This window comes from Neophocaena asiaeorientalis, unplaced genomic scaffold (genome assembly GCF_003031525.2).
Source record: "Neophocaena asiaeorientalis asiaeorientalis breed wild unplaced genomic scaffold, Neophocaena_asiaeorientalis_V1.1 scaffold148, whole genome shotgun sequence".
Lineage (NCBI taxonomy): Eukaryota > Metazoa > Chordata > Mammalia > Artiodactyla > Phocoenidae > Neophocaena > Neophocaena asiaeorientalis.
In genome coordinates this window covers 4,237,033-4,248,607 of record NW_020174050.1, presented here as the reverse complement: position 1 = coordinate 4,248,607, position 11,575 = coordinate 4,237,033, and positions in this window count along the sequence as shown.

Below are 11,575 nucleotides of genomic sequence, written 5' to 3'. Positions count from 1 at the left end.
TTTCAACAGAAACAATTAAGTCTTTAAAATATTCAAGTATATACTCTTATTAGCTGTAGATCAAAAGAAGCAGGAGCTAGCGGCATTGAGAATCCTCTGATTATCTCAAAGTGTGAGAGTTTATGGGTTGCAAAAAGGGTAGATAAACCTAAGATTTAGAAGGACCAGTGGCAGTGACTTTGGCCAGGGTGTTTGAAGAGTCTCTACAAATTTTGCCGATACACTCTTAACGGTGCCATTCGTGTGTTCAACTGGCCCTGGGGATTTTGGCTGGTAAGCACAGGGAAAGTGTTGTAGAACTGGCCAGACAGCACAGACTTGTCCAAGCACCTGGCTGGTGAAGTGAATTCCCCAGTCACCATGAAGTTAGAGCTGGGGTTCACTGGGTAGGGATAATTTTTTTTTAATGGCTTTTTAAAAAAAATTTTATTTTTGGCTGCGTTGAGTCTCTGTTGCTGTGCGCAGGCTATTCTCTGGTTTCAGCGAGCGGGGGCTGCTCTTCGTTGCGGTGTGTGGGCTTCTTACCGCGGTGGCTTCTCCTGTTTCGGAGCACAGGCTCCAGGCACGCGGGCTTCAGTAGTTGTGGCACTTGGGCTCAGTAGTTGTGGCTCACGGGCTCTAGAACGCAGGCTCAGTAGTTGTGGTGCACGGGCTTAGTTGCTCCGCGGCATGTGGGATCTTCCCAGACCAGGGCTCAAACCCGTGTCCCCTGCATTGGCAGGCGGATTCTCAACCACTGCGCCACCAGGGAAGCCCAGAGTAGCATTTTTAGTGGAGATATCAGTGAGGTGGTTCTCTTTAGCTTCCAGGGAGTCAAGTTTAGAATGCCCAGAACTTTAATAATAGCCAGAGTGGCTGGTATGGCATCTAATAAATCTTGAATATATGGGCCATTTTAAGTTTTATCCCCATTAGGCATAAGGAAGACGTAAGGAAATCTCTCTGCTTCCATAACATTCCAAAGTTATGAGCTACTCCAAAAGTGTTTCTACTGTCTATATGAATATTTGCAGTTTTGCCCATGGCTGAACTATAGGCTTGAGTAAGAGCGTATCATTCAGCCTGTTGTGCTGAGGTAGCCAAAGGCAAAGGTGCTGCCTTGATAACTTCCAAAGAAGTTGCAGTTGCATATCCAGCACAATATTCACCATTTTCATCTTTTAAATAAGAACCATCAGTAAACCATGAAGAATCAACATTTGTTAAAGGGGTTTCTTGCAGGCTGTAATAGGGAGTCAAGAGATGGTCTGTCAGAGTTAGTCATGAGGAGTTTCGTCCATAGAGGAGGGAAGAAGGGTGGCAAGGTTAGGGATATTACAGTGAGCAAGGGTGATATGGGGTGCAGTCAACAGGAGCATTTCATAGGGAGTAAGATGTCTTGCTGAAAGATGTTGGATATGGTTGGAATTCAGAAGGGCTTTCAGTAGCATGAGGAACAAAGATGGTCAGAGAGGAACCCATGAGTATTTCTTGGTTGGCCTTTACTAAAAGGGCAGTGGCAGGAATGGTTCAGAGGCAAGGGGGTATCCTTGGGCCACAGGGTCCAGCTGCTGACTGTGATACCCTATTGGTGATGGTGATCTCTGTGTTTCTAAATAAACACCCTGAGGGCATTTTCTTCCTTTTCATAGACCTAGAGGAAAAGGGGGAGTTGATAATTAGTGTCCAAGGGCAGAGAGATTCATTAAGCTTTCCTTCAGGATTTTAAAACCTAGATCATCCTGATCTTCCCAAATAATAGGATCAGGCTTAGTGTTTTTCAACAGGATATATATAGGGGCTGAACCATGAGAGAAAAATATGAAACCCTGTTATGATAATAGCCAGCTAACCCAAGAAAGCCTCGTAATTGGCATTTAGTTTGGGGCTTTAGGAAATACAGGATGCCATGGAGCCTTTCTGGATCTATGTGTAGTCCTTGTTTTGAAATCAGATGTCCTAAAAAGAAAACTTGAGTTTGAACAAACTGTAGCTTCTCCTTAGAGACCCTATGTCTCTTTGAGGCTAAAAGCTTTAGCAGATGGATGCTGTCTTCCCATGAGGAGGCCTGGGAAAGGGGAGCAGAGAAGCAAATCATCTACATGTTGTAATAGTTTAGAACCTCTAGGAGATTTTACATCGTCTAAATAAGCTTTTAGGGTTTGTGAGAAACAAGAAGGACTTTTACTTAAACCCTGGGGCATTACTGTTCAGATGTATTGTTGTCCTTCCCAAGTAAAGGCAAAGAGATATTGATGGACCTTATCCACAGGGATGCTAAAGAAGGCACTACACAAAGCAATCACGGTGAGAAGCTTACTTTCAGTAGGGATGGGAGCTGATAAGGTATGAGGGTTGGGAACAGCAAGGTGAAGACGGATAACAATATTGTTTACAGTATGGAGGTCTTGGACAAATCTGTCTGCAGCCATTGGGTTTCCTGGTAGGTGAAATAAGGATATTGCAGGGACTGATACAAGGGATTATAACCCCCTGGGCTTTATAATCCTCTGTGATTGGTCTGATTCCCTGTAAGCACTCTTTATTTGTAGGGCATTGATTAATTCTGGGGAAAGGCTTTGAGGGAACAATTTGGATGTTTTTTTTTTTGGCCATCACTTTATTTTTTAATTAAGTTATAGTTGATTTACAACGTTGTATATGTTTTAGGTGTATAACATAGTGATTCACAATTTTTAAAGGTTATATGCCATTTATAGTTATTATAAAATACTGGCTATATTCCCCATGTTGTACAATATATCCTTGTAGCTTATTTTATACCTAGTACTTTTTGTGGGTGTGGGTTAGCCAGTTTGCTAAATTAACCACGTCTATTAAGCACATAATTTCCCATCTTATTCTAATTCTCTTTGCCAAAAGAGAGAGGTCTCAGTTTAGCTCATTAGTGAACATAGAGTTAAAGGCCACCCATGTGGATTCAACATCCATGGGGAGACCAGAATTTTCCTTAAAAATTCTGTGACAAAGGAGGGAAGAATATACAGTGGAGAAAAGACAGCCTCTTCAATAAATGGTGCTGGGAAAACTGGACAGCTTCATGTAAAAGAATGACACTAGAACACTGCATAATACCATACAGAAAAATAAGCTCAAAATGGATTAAACATCTGAATATAAGGCCAGACATTATAAAACTCTTAGAGGAAAACATAGGCAGAACACTCTTTGACATAAATTGCAGCAAGATCTTTTTTGACCCACCTCCTAGGGTAATGAAAATAAAAACAAACAAATGGAACCTCACTGGGTTTTTTAATGCAGGCCTGAATTTTGTTCCAATCAGCAGCTTTCAGGAAAGCTCTAAGGATTGCTAAGTGGAGTCCCTTAGCAATTGCCTGAGCCTGGTCACAAAATAAGGCAGGAGGTTAATCTCCCATTTGTTATTCTAGAGATTTTTCAAGACGTGACCAATTAGCAGTCTTCATCCATTGTTGGGTTCCACCTTTGCCGAAAAGCATGTGGACTAGTTGATATTAAGTCTGAGAAACCAGGTTGAAAAGTCTGGACAATTACATTAAATTCCTCAGTGAATTTATGAGGAGCTTCAGTAACTTTAGGAAAACCTTTGACTATGGTTTGTAGTTCAGTCTTAGTTCAGGGAACATAGGAAATTAGGAGCTTAGCATTAGGATCCTAGGAGGGTTTGATTTTTAAAGGTGCAGGTTTTAATGGGTTGAGATGAGGAGGAAGTAGGGAGAGGTTCAGAGAACAAGGGAAGTTCAATGATAGGGTTGAAATGAAAAAGAGGAGGGTACAAAGAGGAAAGAACAGGCACAGTAGGAAAAGGAGAAGTTAGCACAGGAAGTGAAAAGGGAGAAGAGGCCTCTGATGCTTTTTTTACATTCTTTTAATTTTTTATTTGCCTCAATCATAAGTAGTATTCTGTAAAGAGGCAGCTTTAGAGTCTTGATTGCACTTGGAAGCCTTGAGGTACCTTGTTTTGTTGTTTTTTTTTTAATAAATAAATTTATAAAAAACAAAACTCCTATGGTTGTTAGCCAAAACTCAAAATAGAGGGCCACCAGCAGGAGATTTCCAGACCATCTGCAGAAAGGCCTACTCCATCATACCAGCTGAACCTCTCATAACTGCTCTTCTGTGTAAAAGCCCTGGGGCCAAGCTTCTGATGCGATGGCAGAAAGATCACTGCAGAGATCACGACCCACTGTGGAAATCGGCAGTGGACCCCCTTGAAGGTATGCAAATACAATTCTAACTTAAACCTTTAAATCAGAACAGATATTAAAATTTGCGTTACTGTTCATCATGTAATAGCAAACCGACACTAAAAACTTCTGCAGAATAGGCATCCCATTCACTTTGTTGTGCTTTAGAACCATGGTCTTCTGTTTTAGTTCCGAGAAAAACAGGTTTGGGGAGGTCAGAAGTTCCCCACGATGGCCACTGAAGTTCTAAACGATCTTTGGTTAGGCTCTTCCATTTAGTTAAAAATGAGCATGAGGGTCAAGATGGCGTACTAGGAGGATGCGGAATTCGCGTCTCCTCACAACTAGGGCACCTACGAGGCACTGGTGGGGGACCACGGACACCTAAGGTGACGGGAGGAACCCCCAGGGACTGAGTAGGACGTGGGGCGTGGGGGGAGTGAGAGGGGAAGAGAAGTGGAGGCAGGACAGGACTGGTGCCCCTGAGGGGTGGCTGGGGGAGGGGAAGAGGTCCCACACCCGAAGGGGGAAATTGGGGAACCATTGGGAGGGCAGAGGGTCAAAGGGGGAGTGTGGCCAGGTTTCCCCTGCCCACGTGGACCCTCAGGAACCTGTTGAGTCCCAGGCCTGATCCTCTGCCCACCTAGGCCCCCTCCAGCAGCACGGGTCCTGAGGGAGTGGGAGGGGGGGAAGGGGGAGCAAAAGTAAAGGCTGGACGTCCGGGACCGGCACCCCTGAGGGGTGGCTGGGGGAGGGGAGGAGTTCCTATACCCAGTGGGACCCACCCACGGTTAGGGGTCCAGCGGCGACGGAGGAGACCCTGGGGGAGACGGTGGGGGAGGAGTGCAAAGGAATGGAAGGGAACAGGGCTAGTGCGTTCCCTGTCTACTTAGGCACCGGGGAGCCTGTTGGGCTCCGGGGCCGAACCCTCTGCCCTCGGAGCCTCCCTCCTGCTGTGCAGAGCCCAAGCTCTGCCCCTACACCCCCACCCAGGGCCCTACCTGTATACTTGGAGACCCCTCTGAGACCCCCTCCAACCAGCTGGGCCTAAACCCCACCCACACACCCTCACCCAGGGCCCTACCTCCAAACTCTGTAGTTGTTCCATTTACTGTTCCATTTTTCCTAGTATATTTTTTATCTTTCTAATTTTATTTTGTTCTTTATTCTTTGATATTGTACTGCTCCTTTTTTTCTCTTTTTAAAAAAATTTTATTTATTTTTGGCTGCATTGGGTCTTCGTTGCTGTGCGCGGGCTTTCTCTACTTGCAGTGAGGGGGGGCTACTCTTTGTTGTGCAGGGGCTTCTCATTGCGGTGGCTTCTCCTGTTGCGGAGCACGGGCTCTAGGCATGCAGGCTTCGGTAGTTGCAGCACGCAGGCTCAGTAGTTGTGGCACTTGGTCTCAGTAGTTGTGGCACTTGGGCTCAGTAGTTGTGGCTCACAGGCTCTAGAGTGCAGGCTCAGTAGTTGTGGTGCACGGGCTTAGTTGCTCCGTGGCATGTGGGATCCTCCCGGACCAGGGCTCGAACCCGTGTCCTCTGCATGGCCGGCGGATTCTTAACCACTGCGCCACCAGGGAAGCCACCCTGTTTTTCTTGCTTTCTTCTTTTTTTTTTTTTAACAACTTCACGGAGCTTGCGGCATCTTGGTTGCCAGGCCAGATGTTGGGACTGAGCTCCTGTGGTGGGAGCTCCAAGTCCAAAAGGCTGGACTAACAGAGAACCTCAAATCCCAGGGAATATCGATCAGAGTGAGGCCTCCCAGAGGTCCTCATCTCAGCACCAAGACACAGTTGTATCCAACTGCCTGCAGACTCCAGTGCTGGACGTCTCAGGCCAAACAACCAGTAAGACAGGAATACAGCACCACCCATCAAAAAAAAAAAAAACGACATAAAAAGTATGTTACAGATGAAGGAGCAAGATAAAAACCTCCAAGACCAAATAAATGAAAACGAAATAGGCAATCTACCTGAAAAAGAATTCAGAGTAAGGATAGTATAGACGATCCAAAATTTCGGAAACAGAATGGAGAAAATACAAGAAACATTTAACAAGGATCTAGAAGAACTAAAGAGCAAACAAACAGTGATGAACCACACAATTACTGAAATTAAAAATACTCTAGAAGGAATCAATAACAGAATAACTGAGGCAGAAGAACGGATAAGTGAGCTGGAAGATAAAATGGTGGAAATAATGGCCAGGGAGCATAATAAAGAAAAAAGAATGAAAAGAATTGAAGACAGTCTCAGAGACCTCTGGGACAACATTAAACACACCAACATTAGAATTATAGGGGTCCCAGAAGAAGAAGAGAAAAAGAAAGGGCCTGAGAAAATATTTGAAGAGATTATAGTTGAAAACTTACCTAACATGGGAAAGGAAATAGTCAATCAAGTCCAAGAAGCACAGAGAGTACTACACAGGTTAAACCCAAAGAGAAACATGCTGAGACACATATTAATCAAACTATCAAAAATTAAATACAAAGAAAAAATATTAAAAGCAGCAAGGGAAAAGCACCAAATAACATACAAGGGAATCCCCATAAGGTTAACAGCTGAGTTTTCAGCAGAAACTCTGCAAGCCAGAAGGGAGTAGCAGGGCATATATAAAGTGATGAAGGAGAAATACGTACAACCAAGATTACTCTACCCAGCAAGGATCTCATTCAGATTTGGTGGAGAAATTAAAAGCTTTACAGACAAGCAAAAGCTCAGAGAGTTCAGCACCACCAAACCAGCTTTACAACAAATGCTAAAGGAACTTCTCTAGGCAAGAAACACAAGAGAAGGAAAAGACCTACAATAACAAACCCAGAACAATGAAGAAAATGGGAATAGGGACATACATATCAATAATTACCTTAAATATAAATGGATTAAATGCTCCCACCAAAAGACACAGACTGGCTGAATGGATACAAAAACAAGACCAATATATATGCTGCCTACAAGAAACCCACTTCAGATCTAGGGACATATACAGACTGAAAGTGAGGGAATGGAAAAAGATATCCCATGCAAATGGAAATCAAAAGAAAGCTGGAGTAGCAATTCTCACATCAGACAAAATAGACTTTAAAATAAAGACTATTACAAGAGACAAAGAAGGACTCTACATACTGATCAAGGGATCGATCCAAGAAGAAGATATAACAATTGTAAACATTTGTGCACCCAACAGAGGAGCACCTCAATACATAAGACAAATACTAACAGCCATAAAAGGGGAAACTGACAGTAACACATTCATAGTAGGGGACTTTAACACTCCACTTTCACCAATGGACAGATCATCCAAAATGAATATAAATAAGGAAACACAAGTTTTAAATGACACATTAAACAAGATGGACTTAATTGATATTTTTAGGACATTCCATCCAAAAACAACAGAATACACTGTCTTCTCAAGTGCTCATGGGACATTCTCCAGGATAGATCATATCTTGGGTCACAAATCAAGCCTTGGTAAATTTAAGAAAATTGAAAAAGTATCTTTTCCAGCCACAATGCTATGAGAATAGATATCAATTACAGGAAAAAATCGTAAAAAATACAAACACATGGAGGCTATACAATACACTACTAAATAACCAAGAGGTCACTGAAAAAATGAAAGAGGAAATTAAAAAATGCCTAGAAACAAATGGCGATGAAAACACGATGACCCAAAACCTATGGGATGCAGCACAAGCAGTTCTAAGAAGTTTATAGCAATACAGTCCTACCTCAAGAAACAAGAAACATCTCAAATAAACAACCTAAACTTACACATACAGCAGTTAGAGAAAGAAGAACAAAAAAACCCCAAAGTTAGCAGAGGGAAAGAAATCATAAAGATCAGATCAGAAATAAATGAAAAAGAGATGAAGGAAACAATAGCAAAGATCAATAAAACTAAAAGCTGGTTCTTTGAGAAGATATGCAAAATTGATAAACCATTAGCCAAACTCACCAAGAAAAAAAGGGAAGAGACTCAAATCAACAAAATTAGAAATGAAAAAGGAGAAGTAACAACTGACACTGCAGAAGTACAAAGGATCATGAGAGATTACTGCAAGCAACTATATGCCGATAAAATAGACAACCTGGAAGAAATGGACAAATTCTTAGGAAAGCACAACCTTCCAAGACTGAACCAGGAAGAAATAGAAGATATAAACAGACCAATCACAAGCACTGAAATTAAAACTCTGATTAAGATCTTCCAACAAACAAAATTACAGGACCAGATGGCTTCACAGGCGAATTCTATCAAACATTTAGAGAAGATCTAACACTTATCCTTCTCAAACTCTTCCAAAATAGAGCAGAGGGGGGAAGACTCCCAAACTCATTCTATGAGGCCACCATCAGGCTGATACCAAAGACAAAGATGTCACAAAGAAGGAAAACTGCAGACCAATATCACTGATGAAGATAGATGCAAAAATCCTCAACAAAATAGTAGCAAACAGAATCCAACAGCACATTAAAGGGTCATACACCATGATCAAGTGGGGTTTATCCCAGGGATGCAAGGATTCTTCAATATATGCAAATCAATCAATGCGATAAACCATATTAACAAATTGAGAAAAACATTATACCTAGGAATAAGCCTACCTAAGGAGGCAAAAGACCTGTACTCTGAAAATTATGACACTAATGAAAGAAATTAAAGAGGATACAAACAGATGGAAAGATATACCATGTTCTTGGATTGGAAGAATCAACACTGTGAAAATGACTATACTATCCAAAGCCATCTACAGATTCAATGCAATCCCTATGAAACTACCAAAGGCGTTTTTCCCAGAACTAGAACAAAAAAATTCACAATCTGTATGGAAACAGAAAAGACCCCGAATAGCCAAACAATTTTGAGAAAGAAAAATGGAGCTGGAGGAATGAGACTCCCAGACTAATAGAACTACCATATGAGCCAGCAATCTCACTACTGGGCATATACCCTGAGAAAACCATATTCAGAAAGAGTCATGTACTACAGTGTTCATTGCAGCTCTATTTACAATAGCCAGGACATGGAAGCCACCTAAGTGTCCATTGACACATGAATGGATAAAGAAGATGTGGCACATATATACAATGGAATATTAGCCATGAAAAGAAACACAATTATTTGTAGTGAGGTGGATGGACCTAGAATCTGTCATACAGAGTGAAATAAGTCAGAGAAAAACAAATACCGTATGCTAACCCATACATATGGAATCTAAAAAAAAAAAAAAGGTTCTAATGAACCTAGGAGCAGGCGAGGAATAAAGACACAGTTGTAGAGAATCGACTTGAGGACACGGGGAGGGGGGAAGGGTAAGCTCGGACGAAGTGAGAGAGTATCACTGACGTATATACACTACCAAATGTAAAATAGATAGATAGTGGGAAGTAGCTGCATGGCACAGGGAGATCAGCTCGGTGCTTTGTGACCACCTAGAGGGTTAGCAGAGGGAGGGTGGGAGGGAGATGCAAGAGGGAGAGGATTTGGGGATATATGTATATGTATAGCTGATTCACTTTGTTATACAGCAGAAACTAACAACACTGTAAAGCAATTATACTCCAATAAAGATGTTAAAGAAAAATGAGCAGGAGCAGGGACTGTAGTTTTTAAACATAAAACTGGCCAGGATCCCAGAAAGAGAACCATCCTAAGAGTCTTTAGAGGACTGGGATCCCATAGCTCAAAACAGAGACATTGTAGAAGAAAATTGAGTATTCATCAAAGAGGATGATGCCTTTATGAAAGCACTCTAAATAAAGTTGGAGGGCTGGACCAAAAGGAGGGAGCTCAAATCCAAGAGCAGACTTACTTAGCTGAAAGGAAGAAGATGACTCATGGAAGTGTTGCGGGAAGGGGGACCCCTTCCAGGGCACGAGAGCAGGCCCTTGTCTAACACTCAGAAATGAATTGTTTGAGGAGACACACATGCTGACAAAGCAAGACACTATGGGGAAGGGGTGCCTGGGTGGTGAGCAGCAGGGTAAGGGAACCCAGGAGAATTCTGCCACGTGGCTCACAGTCTTGGGTTTTATTGGAATGGGGTTAGTTTCTGGGTTGTCTCTGGCCAATCACTCTGACTCAGGGTCCTTCTTGGTGGGATGCGCATCACTCAGCAAAGATGGATTACAGTGAGAAGGATTCTGGGAGGTTGATAGAACATATGGACTGGATTCTCCTCTCTCCTTTTGACCTTTTCTGGATTCTTCCAGTTGGTGGTAGCTTGTTGGTTTTGCATTCCTTACCAGGACCTCCTGTTTAAAATAACTCATGCAAGTGGTTACTATGGTGCCTGGCCAGGGCGGGTGGTTTCGGTCAGTGGTTCCCTAACAGAAGCAGAGATTACAGGGGCTCGAGTGGGTACTACACACAGTTCCAAGGATTGTTAGTTCCTCAGGAGTTACAGTTGCTTTGACACCATATAATGTCAACCTGAAACAGCGGTTCTTATTAAGCAAAGATGAGTTTATTTGGGAATAGCAGAAGAATTGCAATTTGGCACCAGCAAAGTATGGTGAACCATAAGCAAGTCCGAGGAGACAAAGTGGAGGTTAGCTTTTATTAGAATCTGGGAGGAAATTGGGGAGTGTTGTTTTGAACAGAAGTCCATTGGAGGAGAATGAGAGTTTGGGCTTGTGGTGGTTTGACATTGGTTTCAAGTGGTTGGCAGTTTGCTGTTACTGAGGAATGTGGAAATCTTTCTGCTGGCTGTGTAAGTTGATAGGAGGGGTGAGAGCTCTTCCTTCATGATTTCCCGACTCCATTTTATTTTATTTCATTTATTTTTTTTTTTAATTTATTTATTACATTTGGCTGTGTTGTGTCTTCGTTGCTGCGCACGGGCTTTCTCTAGTTGCAGCGAGCGGGGGCTACTCTTCGTTTCAGTGTGCGGACTTCTCAACGTCGTGGCTTCTCTTGTTGCAGAGCATGGGCTGTAGGCGTGTGGGCTTCAGTAGTTGTGGCTTGCAGGCTCTAGAGGGCAGGCTCAGTAGTTGTGGCTCATGGGCTTAGTTGCTCCACAGCATGCGGGATCTTCCCGGACCAGGACTCGAACCCATGTCCCCTGCATTGGCAGGCGGATTCTTAACCACTGCGCCACCAGGGAAGTTCCCCAAAACCATTTTAAATTAGGGTTCCATTATCTAGTTAAACAAGTCTGAGAAAAAAGATTCTTCTAAAAGAAATGGAGAACTGTCGTTTGAATAGAGCCTGTTTGAATGTTTGATAGTCTGACCTTTGATCATGTATTTCTATGTAATGGAATTCTCAATTTATATTGTTATTTATTTTTTAATCTTTATTGGAGTATAATTGCTTTACAATGTTGTGTTAGTTTCTGCTGTACTCAATTTTTAATAATTTTCTAATTGAAAAAACTGTTAGACCTTTTTTCTAAG